This window comes from Candoia aspera, chromosome 1 (genome assembly GCF_035149785.1).
Source record: "Candoia aspera isolate rCanAsp1 chromosome 1, rCanAsp1.hap2, whole genome shotgun sequence".
Classification (NCBI taxonomy): Eukaryota; Metazoa; Chordata; class Lepidosauria; order Squamata; family Boidae; genus Candoia; species Candoia aspera.
In genome coordinates, this window is record NC_086153.1 from 130,236,329 (window position 1) to 130,248,694 (window position 12,366).

Consider the following 12,366-nt stretch of genomic DNA (forward strand, 5'->3'; position numbering starts at 1 on the left):
CAAATATCATTGTGAATAAGATGGTGCCTTGCTCCTTGCCTCTCCATAAAAGTCTCAGTTGCTTTGACCTTATGTTTTACATGCTCTGGAGGGACAGAGTGTGAAATGGAGGGTCTATTCAGAATCTCTCTCTCTGCTTTTTAGATACTAATTATGAAAGGCTCTGTATCAGCTGAAGCCATACTGAACATTTTATACCTTCTACTGCCAACACATGGAAAGTAACAGAACCAAGGAACAGGGATGTGATACAATGGTTTGTCACCAATGAGCACAGTCCTGCTTGCCATTCACATAATTCAAATTGTAATTTAAGATTTTTTTTGTTTTTTTTGGTTATAATCATAACTTTTAAAATAATTATCAAATATAAGGTATTATGCAAACCTTTTATGGATTTTGGGGGCGAGGCTAGGATATGTAGACTTTGGTGCTCTATGGATTCAGGTAATAATGTTTGTACAGGGAAAATACATTCAGGATTATGCCTATTTTCAAGGACATCTATCTTACCTCCAAGTTCCTCTCATTATGCTTTCATAATTGAGTTAGAGTTTAAACAGCACACAGTTGCTTGTTCACTCCAAGATATCTGTTCTGAATTCTGAATTCTATTATTGTATTATTATAATATATATTATTCATCTATAGTATCATGAACCCTATTCATTAAATAATAAAAAAAATTCTCTAACACATTTTAGATGAAGGACTCAGTAGAACAGTGGTTCTTAAACTGAGGGTAACTACCCCCAAGGGGTATCCAAGGGGGTAATTTCATCATATCCTAGGGGTAAAGGAGCATATGTAATTGCTTGTTTATGAGTTGAGGATCCAGTCTGGGACTGCCACTGCTGAGATGCTTGTGTAAAATAAGAGAGTCTGGCATTTTTTGTTTTTTTTTTGTGGGGGTAATGACATTACAGTATTTGGGATCGGGAAAAGGAGTAATTGGGTTCAACAGTTTAAGAATCACTTGTATAGAAAGAAGGAAGAAAAGTATATTTACTGGTTTATGTTTGTTAATTATGTAAATTGTCTCAATTATTTAAATTAAGGCAGGATAAATTTTATATATAAAATTTGTAACACGCATACACCCGTGCAAATACAATCTTTCGGGTTGGATGAATGGATACACGGTGTCTGGATCAGTTTGCAGGGGTTTATTTAGCAGTAGGGGTATATTTGCTCTGTGCCATGCATACATATACTGCTTGTGGTTTGTACTGTGAGAAATGCAGGATGAGTGGTGGCAGAGAAGGGCAGAGCAGGTGGAATGCTATGCGGACATGCATGCCCCCAGAGAATTCTTCAAGTCAGTTGATCGTCCTTCTAAATCAGGATGCTCCCCCTTGCTGTCATCTGATGGGTCGAGCCTGATGAAAGACCAGGAAGGACTGAAAAGCTGCTGGGCTGAACACTTTTCCAGCCTGCTCAATAGGCTGTCCACAGTTGATCATGATGTTTTACAGCAGATTCTTAGCTGCCAGCCTTGGATGCCCTAGACCTGCCTCCCTCTACTGATGAGATCAAGAAAGCGATCTCGCAGATGAACTCAAATAAAACAACAGGGCAGGATGGCATTCCTGCTGGTATCTACAAAGCACTAGACCCAAACACCTTACAGGTGTTCCAAGACATCTTGGGAGACATTTGGTCCACAGAGGAGATGCCTGATGACTTCCCCGATGCCCTCATTGTGGGCTCTCTATAAAAATAAGGGAAGCAAATCAGACTGCAGGAACTACAGAGGTATCTCACTGCTGTCCAGCGCAGGCAATATCTTTGCCCTCATTCTCCTGAACAGACCTGTCACTGTCTCAGAAAGGAACCTCCCAGAGGCGCAGTGTGGCAGACATGATATTTGCCATGAGGCAAGTCCAGGAGAAGTGCATCAAGCAGAACAAGCCTCTTTACTCTGTCTTCATTGACCTGACAAAGGCATTTGACATTGTAAACAGGGAGGCTCTCTGGATCATCCTGAGACATAATGGATGCCCAAGGAAATTCATGAAGTTGATTCAGCTACTCCATGACAGAATGACAGGACAAGTTCTTTACAACGGAGATACATCAGCTGCATTTGCCATTTCCAATGGGGTAAAACAGGATCGTGTGCTAGCTCCAGTCCTGTTCAATCTGTTCTTTGCTTGCTTGTTGTCATGTGCTGTCCAGGGTCTGAAGGAGGGAGTGTACATCAGGTACTGATTGGACAGTTTTCTCTTTGACCTTTGCCACTTGAATGCATGAATGAAGTGCCTCCATACAGTCATTCAAGAAACCCTCTTTACTGATGACTGTGCTCTCCCGGCTCACAAAGACAGTGATATGCACTTGATGCTGAACGAATTCTCGGATGCTGCTATGCTCTTTGGCCTATCAGCCTGAAGATTGAAGTATTTTACCAGCCTGTGCCAAGTACCAACCCCATAGAACCAAAAATCACTATTGATGACACCCAGCTGACAAATATGAACAGCTTCAAATACTTGGGAAGTATCATCTCGAGCGATGGGTCTTTGGACAAAGAAATTGACTCCAGGATCAGCCAGGCCAGCCAGGCACTGGAGCTGCTGCGTACTAGAGTGCTTAATCAACACAACATTCATATCTCCACAAAGCCGAAACTCTACAGAGCTGTGGTTGTCCTTTTTCTCCTATATGGATGTGAGTCCTGGACTCTGTACTGAAGGCACATCAAACAACGGGAGAAATTTCACATGCACACTCTCTGCATCATCCTCGGCATTCATTGGCAAGACTGTGTCTCCAACCTGGAGGTTTTGGATTATGCAGAGTTCATCAACATTGACTCCCTGATCATCAGAACCCAGATGTGGTAGGTGGGACACGTTATCAGAATGGATGATCACTGTATGCCTCGCCAGTTGCTTTATAGTGTACTATAAGCACAGCCCTGTGCTTTGAAGACAGGCGCTGCCAAAAACTGATAGAAAACTGTGAGCAGCCTCATAGAATAACACCCACGGTTACTACAACAATGGGCTTCCAGTGCCCCCATTGTGCTAGACTCTGCGCTTCCAGATTAGGACTGCAGAGCCACCTCCATGTCCACAGATGAACTGCACAACAGCGTGTCTTCTTTGAATCCGAAGGACTACCACCAACCAAAGCAATGTTTTGTTCTCCCAAAGCCATGTCTACCAATTGTTTCCAGACATGATTTATCTGTTTTCTTCCTCTCCCAAGAAAAGTCATGTTCACAGCAATATTGTGCAGTGCTAGAGTGGGTTTGTCTTTGTTTTTAGTTTGAGAAACAGCTGTTGTAAGAATGTATAACTATGAGGCATCCTGTATTATTTTTAGCCTTTGGAGTAAGGGGAATTGGGAGCCTCTTTTCAGTTTGCCACAATATAATTGCTGAGTCAGAAATCATTTATTTATTTATTTTATTTTCTATCCCACCTTTATTACTTTTATAAATAACTCAAGGTGGCAAACATACCTAATACTCCTTCCTCCTCCTATTGTGTGTGTTAAGTATGCTAGATATCAAAAAGGCATGGATTAGATGTGCATTCTCAGGTTGGCATTTAAGATTCTGGAACTTTGGGATTACTTCCAGAGAATTAAGTATAATGTGGGGCTACTAAATCTGGGCTGCAAAAATCTAGATGGCCACTAGATGGCAACAAAGAGATTTCTTTATTACTTTGTTGCAATTTAATGATTATCCAGATTTTTGCAACCCAGATTGATAGCCCCGGCTATTTAAGAGAGGCATATGTACTCCATGTCCATTATGGCTCTGAGAAACAAATATTCTCCCTAATTTGTATTCTGGTGTTGTCCTATCTATCAGGGCATTTTTTCGTATACTGTAAACTATAAAGTTGCAATGAACTTTTTTTCAGATTATTTTCTCTTTGTAGCATAATAACTGCACAAGTCTTTGTGCTTGCAAAAATAATGTTAAAAATTGTAAGTATCTTAAAATTAATGTTGTATCTTAAAATTTGGAATAGTGTTCTTTGGAATAATTATTTCCATGCATTTTATGATTAACACAATATACTTTTTAAGAAGTTTTGTTTACTAAATAGGTTAAATAATTTCACTCAGACTCTGATTTTCTCTGTGCTCCCATATGCCAATATTTAGAAGGCACCAAGCATCTAGATTGCATCTCATTCAATTCATGACAGTGAACAAGTCCAGGGAGTGGTAAACACATGATTGAGGAGAGGAGTGGTGCAAGCACACTGTCCATCTTGCTATTTAATGGTGAAGTGATATTGCTGGAAACTTCATTAGGTAATGTACTAGACCTGTGGAATGACCTTCCGTTTGTGGGAAGCAATGTGCTTCTTTTATGTTAATGTCCCTTTATTTACTCTCTCCCCCCTCCCCATTTGTCTTTTTCTGGATTGTTTTTATTATATTTTTACTCTGTTTTTATCCTGTTTTTATTTTATGCTTTTGTAATTATTGTAAACTGTCTTGGAAATATTTTACTAAGTAAATAAGTTAAGCAAAGAGGAGAGTGAATCATTGAAACTTGGCATCCAGTTTTTCTTCTCTGGAAGTTGGCACAAGTCAAGGAAACAGGAAGTGCTAAAGTTTTTATGGCTGTGTTTTTATGTTTGCAAATATGCTTTGAAACAAAAGGACATTTTAAGTATTCTTTTGGATAATAACATAATGCAGTTATTTGATCTGTTTTAATCAAGTAACCAAAATGATAACGATTTGTAATGATGCTATCTTTAAGAGAGAGGTTCACTAGATCCTACTTCTCATAGACTACTGTACTGAAAAGAAAGTCACTAAGGGAAATGAATACAGAGGCTATCCATGCTATTTGGACATTGTTTAGGCCAGTGTTTCTCAACCTTAGCAGCTTGAAGATGTGTGAAAGGCTGGCTGGGGAATTCTGGGGGTTGAAGTCCACACATCTTCAAGCTGCCAAGGTTGAGAAACACTGGTTTAGACAGACAAACAGTCATCAGTTACAGAACTCTAGAAAGTAATTTTATTTAGAAAATGTATTACTTTTGTAGGTTTTAGAAGGGATCTGCATGAGGTACAGCAGGGATGAGCAACCTGATGTCCAGAGATCACATATGGCCTGCTAGAACATTTTGTGGTAAAATAGCAATTTTGAGTTAAAATAGCTATGTATCAGGCATCCCAGGTAGACCAGATAAACTAATTCTACTTTATTGTAAGGCTACATTAACAGAATCTTGCCAGTCTGAAAGTACCAGTCTCCTGCCATCTCCTTTACAGCCTGAGAAATTAGGGAGGGTCCCTTTGAGCCTCTTTCTCCACCCATTATGGAGCTGCAGGCTATGCCCTGTCTTATCTGACTGTTCCTTAGGCAGCATCACCCTGTCTGCCAAGGTTTTTCCCATATACCTTTACACTATGTTAGCCTTCTACTGGGCTTAACACATATCTTGCTTTATAGCCCCCCACCCCAGATCCTAAAAAACAGGCCAGAATGTTTTCCCTTCCCCCTCTGATGACATCACTTTATCATCACTACTCACTCTGCATACTCAAAGACCAAAAAAGAAAAAAAGGATGACTTTTGGCTGCTGATTTCCTAGCCCATGACACTATTTTATCATTTCTTTTCAATTCTTCTGATATTGGTTATTATACTCTCCATAAATGTTGCGGCTGTGTGTGTTAAAGAAGTAATACCAACCAAATTTTAAGTAACAGTCTTTAAAATTCATCTGTTTATCACTTGGCTCTCCTAAGACTTCTTATTGTTTATATTTTCCCATTTAGAATCAATTCAACTGTTTTCTGCATGTAAACAATCCTCATACCATCTCCAGCTCACTGTCAAAATATGCCTTCTATTCTCTAAAGCCAGCTTAAAGGACTTAACAATTTACTTTTGACTGCCTGCTAATTCACTATTGAATTCTAGAGATTGGATGAGCAGCTTGGTTGATCCTAAGTGTGATCACTGTAACTCTGCTAAAACTCTCAGAATAAGGCTGGGAGACACTTTCTACCTGAAAATTTTCCTATATATTTTCTTCCCTTGTTCAGAATGTAGTGGTAATAATGGATTATAACCACTATACAGGAGCAGACTGCAAGAAGCTTTAAAAATACTATAATACCATTTTCTTTTCTGACACACAATAAAAAAAGCATTTTATTTATTACCAATATTTATATCCAGTATTTATGTCTGATGGACCTTGGGCAGGTAACAATAAAACATTCAGTATAAAAAAGAAAACATAAATAAAATAAAAATGACATGACGGAAACAAGTAACAGTCTTGAAGTTAACCAACACTCAACTATGGTATTATATTGGCTTATGTGCCATGTTTTATGACAAAAAATCCTGGGGATCTAGTTCAGGAGGGTGTTGAGAATTGTTAGAGATCATTAGCCCACTCTTTTGGCAGCTTTGACAATGACTGAGTTCACCTGTCATACATAACTTTGAAATTATTAATTGCTTAATAAGTATTTGCTGAATAAACCACAATGCCCTGGCTCACAAAAGACATTAAATGAAAGCCAAGCAGCTGTATTATGACTTTGGGCATGTGTGTGAACCTAGCAAAGAAAAAATGTTGATTTCCCTAAGTTTATATGCTTATTTGACTAAACCACAGCTACATAATAAATTTTATTTAGCACTGTTCCTTGAATCTTTATTTTAAATTTTGGCTTTTTCTTTACCCAGATTATTTCAGATACACAAATGAATGCAAGAAATGTTTCCAGTTGCTCTATTTTGCCAGATAACAAAGTAAGTATTTTATAAATGTTCATTTATTAAGTAACTTTCCAAGCCACTGACACAGGACAAGTTGCGCTGTGGTATCTGATGAGATGGGCTTGAAGTTAATTGGCCTAAACTTCAGGGGAGGAATCAACTATGTTCTATAGAATTTACAGCAGCTTAATTTTTTTAAATACAATCCAATGCAAACAAGTGAACACACCATAAAAGTTAAAAGGTGAAATCTTGGCATTTTTGTTTACATGCAGGACTGCAATATAACTGGAACATTTGAATGAAAAGGATTTCCATAAAAAGTAAAGCGTCCAATGTTTAGCTTATACTGCTTTGGATATAAAGTTTGATTTCTTTTAAAGTCAAGTTACCAGATACCTGAACAGGCAAAGGAGGTCATGGACAATTGGAAAGGAGGACAAAGGGGCAAATGGAGGACATACAGTACTGTTTAACTTTATTGGCATCTGGGACAAAAATTATGGCAAAAAATTGAAAAAAAATGTACTTAGGCCTACATGTATATGAAATTACTTTTTCCAGCATCAGAAAGACTAGTTTTTCAATCACAATATTTTTCCAAGAAATCTTTATTTTCAAGAACATATGCTACCAATAATGTAGAATTGACAATATGCTTTTCAAATTTCACCGCAGAAAAGTATGATGAGTCATGTCTTTTATAGACTACAGTGATCATAGATTTGAAGGGGCTGGATTGAAGCCAATTGCTAGAATCAGGAAATAAATTAAATAATGTAAATCTAGGCTGTTGAGTCTGTTCATGGATGAGGGAAAGAAAGGAGCAGACAATTTACAAGGTCACAATACACAAAAGTCTGAATGACTACTGTTATGGAGTCCAACCCCCCCCCCCCAAACCCAGGACACTCAAAAAGCTGGACAATATTTAATTTTAAGGCTATGCCTGCTGGATGGAGGACACGAGGACATGTCCTCCTTTCTGAGGAAAGGGAATTTTCAATAATATCCCTACCCCATTTTAAAAAATGAAAATGGCCAGCAAAATAGTTTGCCTACGTTTGCATTTTGTATTGAAAGAAAAAAGTATACATCTTGCCATGGTATATTGATTTTCAGTTTTCCTTAGTTTAGAGCTCTCCCCATGGCTCAAAAAAAAACCCAAAAGAAAACAAAACATCTATCTTTCCTTGAGCTGGAAAAACCCACACAAATTGGCAGCTGTTCCTGCAACTGTTTCCTATCCCACCTGTTTTGTGTTGCCAGCAAAGAGTGTCTTCATGGATCATAAACAGGGCAAGTGAAAGAAAGGAACCAGTAGATTCTCCTGGCTTGGTTTGCTTTCCCTTCTGCCAAACATCATCAGCTCGCAGAAAAACACCCACCAATCACTTTCCTTCACATGGGATAGATGTGGGGCTGAGGCTGAGGCATTTTTATCAGATGGGTAGAGAGCCAGTTTGGTGTGGTGGCGAAGGCACCAGGCTAGAAGCCAAGAGACCATGAGTTCTAGTCCTGCCTGAGGCATGAAGCCAGCTGGGTGACCTTGGGCCAGTCACTCTCTCTCAACCTTATGAAGCAGGCCATGGTAAACCACTTCTGAAAATCTTGCCAAGAAAACTGCAGGGATTAATCTAGGCAATTGCCAGGAGTCAACACTTACTTGAAGGCACCCACAGACCAGTTGCAGTCCAATGTGCTCTAGCTTCATGCATTTTGCATGGGTGCATTCAAATGAAGCCTGCCTAACAGCTGGCTGCTGGGGGTGGGCTGATTAGTGTAGCAGCAGAGAGAGGGTTCCTCTGCTGCTCTGAGCAACCCCCTCCCTCAGCTGCTATTAATGGGAGTCCTTTTGAGCCCTCAGGTCTAAATTTCAACTGGAGCCCAATTAACATTTGACAGGTGCGAGGATTTCCTGTGAAGTGGGAAGGAAAAAGCCAACTCTCTTCATTTTCACTGTTCAACCACCTCATTGCTGCTTAGCTGCCAGCTGGGCTGATCCCTCTTTCAAAGCCAAGCCTCCGGGCATCAGCTCAGAAACCTGGCAGGTTGGGGGGAGCACCCAGTTTGAAAGAACGGACTGTTCTGCTGCCCAGAATGTTCCTGGAGGGCAGTGCCCAGGACCCGGAAGGGAGGGAGAGTGCCCACCCCAGTCTAAAGCAGCCAATAAGAGTTCAGTTCTCACCCCCTAGGGGAGTCACCTGATGATGAGGTCAGAATAAGCAGGAAACACTACCTTAACAGTGGAACAGCTCAAGGGCCTTAAGGCTGCCTCAGATGAAGGCAACATCATAAGGACCTGGCAGAAAGAAGAGGCTGCTGGGTGTGCCTGGGCTGTGCTTGTAGGCAAGGGGGCATTTCTATTCCAAAGTGGTTGCCCTGGAAACCAAGGTTTGCCATTCTTTCATGCTTCTTTCCACGTCTACTTCCATGGGCACTAATGTAGGGGACGTTGCTGCTGGAAATCCTGTTATTCCAGTAAATTAGGAGTGGGGAATCTGTGGCCACAAAGGTATTATGAAATAATGATTCAGCATTCCTCACCTTTGGCCATGCTGGCTGGGGCTCCTGAGCAGGAACTCCTGGAAGCCATAGGTATGATGGATTGAAGATACAGAGGAATCTATCTTAAGTCAAACCATTGACCAACTAATATCCTCAGCTTGGTGGCCTTCAGATGGCCAATAGCTGAACTGGATAAGGATGGTGGGAGTTACAGCACCATGTATCTAGGGGTGCTAAGTTGGAGGAGGAAAATCTATTCTAGTTAGTACTGGCATGAAGGCCTTAGGCAGATCTGATCCTTTTCATGTGAGATGTTGGGAACTTAGCCTCTGCCCCTGACCAATGATCTGCATACAAATGTCACTGTACTTCATAACTTTTGTTCCTACCACAACCTTGACTGAATCAGCAGGGTGTGCTAGAAGTTAGTTGTTCAACACACACCTTTGGAAATCAGGGACAAAGCATTTTGGATTCTAGCTAAGGCAGCCTTGATCAGGCTCTAGAGGTTTCCAATTTGGTCTACAATTCCCAGAATTCTTCAGCCATTATGGCAAAACATGCTGGCTGGGAACTCTGGGAATTGTAGTCCCAACACATCTGGAGTACACCAGGCCAAGGAAGGCTGCCTTAATAAACCTGTTCACAGGGGGAAAAAAATAAAAAAAATATAAAGTTTGTGATAAATTTTCTGTTCTTATTCAGGTGATGCAACTGAAATTTATTTCTTGGTAAAATCCAACCAGTTCCCTGGGAAGGCTATAATCTGTATTTTGTTTTAAGAGATACTTATTAGTATTTCAGTTAGGTTTTGCTTGTAAGGGACCTCAAAAGGTTTCCATTTTTGTTCTATCTCTGAAATTCCTAAATAGAATAAGAAGTTAGAAAGTGAAATTATATTCCAAATAACTGCAGTTGGGTTAGAATGTAAATATGTGCAAGGACTTTGAATGTGTGACTGAATGTACTTAATCTCTTCCAATGCATGAATTTAGCCATGAATTTTTGTTACTCTCCTGACATATATTTTAGTAATATTGCTCTCATGTAACTCCCAAGAGTTCTGTATAAAAGGAAGTGGAGAATGTTCTTTCTGAAAGCATGAAGTGGGAAAATGCTAACTACTATTTATAGCAACATTTAGGCTGTGGAGATCCCAGACATTATCTGCCTATTTATAGTGATCTTTTTCAGTTGAAAACATGTTGCCACAGACATGTACTGTGCTTTTATCAGTCATTAAAAATTGATAATGTTTATGTTTGAAAAACAGTAAAGTAAACTCAATGGAAAGAAAGAATAACATCTTGTAATATATGTTGCTACTTCATACAAGTAAGTGGCAACGCGGCACACATACAAAGACTCCGTTTCAGAAGTATGAAGTCTGGTGATTCTGGACCTAGGGAGGGACAAAGGACCTGTGGATATGCTAGTTGTGTACCCTCTGAGATTTGGGATATTCATCTACTGTATATACTTGATTCCAGGGAGTCCTGCCACTTTGAAACGGTAGTGGAGGAATCATGGGAAAGGCATGAACTTTTATCAAGTGACCTTTAAATGTTCCATCTATCATGTGGGAGCTGATCTTCAAGAGTTTCAATTCCTCCCCGGCTGCTGTAATTTCTCATTTCATGGCAATTCCCTCAAGCAACTCTTTTTTAGGATCCGAGCAATAGACAGGTAAGAAAACATGGATAGTTGGCTTTGCCGTTTCAATATTTCAGCAGAAGAGAAAGGGAGCTAATGTTGATGCTGTAACTTCTGAACTGATTACGATCCCAAAAGAGAGCGGAGTTTGCTCCCCACTCAGCCATGAAACTCATACAAAGCTGACCTTGGCCAGACACTATTTTACAGTTTAAGTTACTTCATGGGGTGGCTGTGAGCATAAATGGGACAGGAAGAATACTATTTTGAGCTTCTTAGAAGAGGGGTAAATAAGCAAGTAGTAAGGGTTCAAACTGATGGAGTTAGTACATAGGTGTCTGTACTGCCCTACCTCTCATTCCAAGCATTAAACAGGCCCCGTAGTTAGGCATTTAGATGCTTTGACAGGGAACTATATTGGTCAGAGATGTACCATGACATCTCTGGACACACTGCCCCCTGAAACCTGAGAGTACTTCCAAAGTTCCCAGCGTATGTGAGAGAAGGGGGAAATTATTAAATGGAATTACCATATCAAGTGTGTTTAATGTAATTTGAATTACAAGTTTTCATCCTGGCCCCTCCAGCTTTTTTGGCAAGGCCCTGTGTTCTTTTTTGGAATGCATCCAAAGACCAAATAAAGCCCTTGGCACCAAAAATATTTTATACCCATAATATAAATAATTACATGAATAGTACAATAACAATATGGTTATTTTAAAAGTAATATTGCTTGAAAATAACATTGCCTATTTTATACTGCTGTTGTATTTTTTATTGAATATTTTTATAGTTTATTATTATTTTGTATTTTAAAGTAATCTGCTTGCTAGGCTTTTTTTAACCTTAGAAAGTAGACAAGAAAATCTGTTATATAGGATATATATGAATGAAGACAATGACATTCTAAATGGCAATTAATACTCATAGAATTTTTTACCTTTATTTTCAATACAGTACTTTAAGTTTTTTTAAATATTAGAATGTTAACACTTTTCAGTCATATTATATAAACATTACTGCATTGAAATCTGCATTGAAATAAACAATGTATAATGGTTCACAACATTACAATAAAAAAAACAATATAAACTAAAAAAATATAGGAATTATACCACATCCCATCTGGAGGGCACAAGGTTGGAGGAGGTGACCAGTTCTGATTAATCTATTTCTTGAAAAACTTAGGTAGGACTGAGCCCTTTGAAATTCCAGAAACTAAGCCCCAGCCGCTGGGCTATTAGAACCCCTATTACCAGCCATGCATGGAAACAGTACCATCTACCATCTACACATTATAATTCTGCTGGTGTTAATTCAAGGAAAGGATTGTGTCGATAGTCAACCTCACAGATGACAGGTGCTGATGATTGTGGAATCAAATGATGCCTTTTATGTATGAATATGTGATAACATATATAACATCATGTGCCAAATGTTATCTTATCCAAAATGAAAGCAAGTTATACTGTATATGCCAATAT